The 4,174-nt window shown below is 42.1% G+C and overlaps 1 protein-coding gene across 1 annotated transcript in view; it reads left to right on the forward strand.

Moving 5' to 3' along the window:
- Window positions 1-4,174, forward strand: part of zfpm1 (zinc finger protein, FOG family member 1) — a 49,844-nt gene that overhangs the window by 29,591 nt on the left and 16,079 nt on the right. The gene's annotated exons all lie outside the window — the stretch shown is intronic.

Consider the following 4,174-nt stretch of genomic DNA (forward strand, 5'->3'; position numbering starts at 1 on the left):
TGTATATATGTATATGTATATATATATGTATATATATATGTTTTTATATATATATATATATATATATATATATATGTCTGTGTTGGTTGGTCAGTGGGTTGGTCAGTGGGTTGGTCAGTGGGTTGGTCAGTGCTGACTGTGGAGTCAACACAAAACAAATGTTGTTCCTTTATTTTAACCCCAGCCTTAAAAAAAATGTCCTTAAAATTCCTGAGCACGTGCAGAAAACTGGTCCTCACACCCTTATGAACAAGAACAGACACACACACTCATATACACACACACAGGAGATAAGGGTAAATGGACATCATTTGATTATTTATTTTTTCTTCTTATCGACACTTGTTTACTGTTTATTTCTGTGAGTGACTTTAAAACAATGTTGGAAGATTAGCTGCTCCACACACACACACACACACACACACACACACCGTGTCTTCTTCTTTAAGCTCTGTGCACGTGTGTGTTGTGATGCTGTCACAGCCTCGTCAGGTTAACAGTAATTACAGCAGTAATAATAATTACTTCTGCTGCTGACGATGATGATTATGCTAATGCTAATGCTAATGCTACTACACCGGTGATCCTCTGGCTCTGATACAGTTCATTTTTTTTCCCCACTTCCTCTTAAATACTAACTGTCAGAGAGAGAGTGCAGACAGAGATAGTCTCTCTATCAGTTCCAGAACAGACTCGCTCTTTATCAGGAACTCCATTGGCAAAAAGGAAACTTTGACCGCTGTGAATTTTTTCTCTTATCGTCAAACATCCTCCTTCCTCCCCTACCCTCACTCTATCCATCCACCCTCTCCTCCTCTGGTCCCTCCATCACCGCTAACTGCCCTCCTTCTCCACCTCCTCCTTCCCGTACTCCCAAAACTACTACAGTAATACTCTCTGAGGACAGTATTGTGAAAAGCACAGAGTAAAAATAATTTGAAAAAATAAAATGAGCAAAGATGCAATATATGCAAATGTATGCATGTAAATATATAGACCCTACGTATATGCATATATTTATGTATACTCTACATATATGTATGTATGTATTTAAATATATGTATATAAATATATATACCCTATATGCTGTATATATACAATATGCATATTCTTTATGTGTGTATATATATAAATATACTGTATATATATATACATTTATAGACCCTACATATATACATATACGCATGTTCTTTGTGTATATATCTAAATATATGTATATAAATATATAGACCTTGCATATATGCATATACATATATGTACTGTATGTGAACCATATATTTCTTTAGCTATTTTTATTTTTTTACATTTTCTTCTTACTTTGAACGGTGTTAAAAAAAAACTCCTGATGTTAAAAATCTTAAAAATCCTCAAAGCAGCAAATTTTAAATTCACATGAATCCAATAATGATTTTCATTATTGGATTTCCAAACCGTTATTTGTTTCACTGATTTTATTATTTTTTTTAAACCATTTAATTATAAAGAAACAAATTCCTGGTCCTGGTCCAGTGGTTCTGATGACAGTGTCCTGGTCTTTGTGTTGGTGGCAGCTCGTCTCTATCTGGATGTAGAAGATTCTCTAAAGCCGTCTTTTTTTAATCTTCACCCTGTCCATGACTGCTGCTGCTGCTGCTGCTGCTGCTGCTGCTGCTGCTGCTGCTGAGTGATATGCAAAATAAATGATGAGGATGGAAGAAGGGAAAAAAAAGGATCTTATTCTGAATGACCTTGTGAGCTGGAGGGTTCATCCTCCCTCCCTCCCTCTCCTCCCTCTCCTCCCTCCCTCGCTGCTTTAAATTTCTTGATATGCAAATGAGGAGTCGCCGTTAATCCCAGCTGTCACTCTGCAGCTGGCCCTCGACTCCCGTCTGTTTCCTCACTCAGGGCCAGGATGAGGTCGGTGTCTCCAGTTCATCACTGGGTCTTTCACAGATCAGTAGTCAGTAAGTGAGCAGTCATTCTCAACGTGAGGGGCGAGTCCCAGCAGGGGGCGTAGTGCTGGTACCGGGAGAGTTAGCGGAGCAAATACATATTTGAATGTTTGTGTTTGGTCGCAGTGGGGCTGTGTTTGGGCAGGAAAGACTTCACTGTTTGAAATCTGTGCTTCAGATTTACCTCAGTGACACTGACTGACCACAGGAGGCAGTAGAGGACCAGATGCCGTGAGCTAAAATCTCTGATTTTCTGCATGTGTTCCAGCACATTTGTACCAGTTGTCATTTTAAGGAGTCAGGGGTCAAAGTCAGTGTTCAGAGAAGAGAAGAAGTGAAGGAGGACGACGAAGGAGGAAGGAGGGAGGAGGAAGGAGGAGCAGAATATTGAGTTGTGAGCGGTGAGATAACTAATGAAAGGTGAGAGAGGGCGTCAGTGTTTCAGGATCAATGAGGAGCAGAGAGGAGTGCTGAGAGATTTTCACAGGAGTTCTTCAGATAGTGAAATTAGAGGTGAGGAACAGTGGGTGAGGTTAAGAGACGGGGAGATGTGGGAGATAGAGGCACCGCTGGTTAATCTTGCTGCTCAGAGAACATCACAGGTGGTTCAACTCTTCTGTAAATGAAATGTTCTCCGCTTGGTTCTTCACAGTTTGGTTTTGTTCAGAAAGAAACACACAAAGAATGTAGTTGCAGTTCCACCGAAGTGCCACCAGGGGGCATGTACGCCGTGTGCAAAATGAAGTAAATTACCTATAAAGTGTTTTATTGTAGTGAAGCCCAGAGACGAAGCATTGCTGGTCCACTGCTGCCTCTTGTGGTCACTTTAAGTCACTGCGGTAAAAATGAATCAACAGGCAGCAGTGGATCAACAAATCCTCTGCTGCCCCCTGTGGTCCAGGGCCACATTCAGAAAACCAAGAACAACTTCAACTTTAATATGAAGAACTATTAAATTGATTTAAATTTAAATATTGAAAAAAAAAAACTTTGCTGGATGTTTAAAAATGTATTAATATAATTTATAATATAATATTAAAGTAGATTATTGTACTGTTCAGTTGAGAGCATAAGATAAGAGCAGTGAAGGAACTCCGAACTCATTTGTCCTAAAGTTTTGTCCTTAGGTTAGAGCTCCCCCTCTCTGGTCATACCACGTCCTGGTCCTGGTCCTTGTCTTATCTCCTGGTGTCTCCTCCTCACTATCTCCCTCTCACCAGTTTCCTTCCTTCATTAGACAACAATCACTTGTTTGCGTTGCACTTTCTGTCCCTGTAGCAGCAGCAGTTTTTGTGGGAAAGACCTAGCGTTGACGTTTCCAAAATTGTTCCAGAGGCCTGACAGAGTTGATCAGTCACTGATGTCCAACGCCGTCTGGAGCTTTTGACGAGACGACTCGTCTGCGAGCACAGTCGGTCAAGTACAGCACATTTTAGGTGTTCGCAGAAAGTCAGCAGTTAACGGCTCATTTTAAAGTGATTGTTAGGGTCAGGGTTTTCATCTGAAAACTGAGAAGCACTGTCCCACACCAAGGTCCTTAGAACAAATCTGAAGTTTTACCTCTCAGAGAAACGGGAGCTGTCGGTCCACTGCTGCCTCCTGTGGTCATTTTTTGTCATTAACATTGGTCTGAACACATGGTTTGTTGTGATAATCACTGTAGACCATGGACTTTGGTCTGAGCTAAAATCACTGATTTTCTCCATGGACTCTGGTGTGGATACGTTAGACACACACACACACACACACACACACACACACGTCCCTCTTCTGTCACAAATTGAAAGTGAAGACCTTCCAGAAACTCTCCCTGATAATCCCACATAAATTAATTAGAAAATATTCCTTGACATTCTCACACACACACACACACACACACACACACAGACAGATGATGACGATGACGGAGGAGAGACGGCGAAAGAGACTGAGGCGAAGCCACAGAAATTAATTGTACTGTATGTGACTCCTATAATTAATTCAATCATTAATTTGTCTCTGATTTATCAAGTCCTTCTGGCTGCTGATGATACAGGACGTTTCACTCAGAGCAGCAGCAGCAGCAGCAGCAGCAGCGGTGGCAGAGGCAGGAACTGCACTGGTGCTGAAAAACAGTTCCACACAGTCAGGGTCTGAAATAAAGGCTGTCCTCCGTCAGAACAGCCCAGTCAGGGTGGCTGTGAGCCCGGTGGACGGCGGCGGGCCCCGGGGGACGGCGGGGGGGGGGGGGGGGGGGGGGGGGC

Source organism: Cynoglossus semilaevis, chromosome 6 (assembly GCF_000523025.1).
Source record: "Cynoglossus semilaevis isolate Cse_v1.0 chromosome 6, Cse_v1.0, whole genome shotgun sequence".
NCBI classification, from domain to species: domain Eukaryota; kingdom Metazoa; phylum Chordata; class Actinopteri; order Pleuronectiformes; family Cynoglossidae; genus Cynoglossus; species Cynoglossus semilaevis.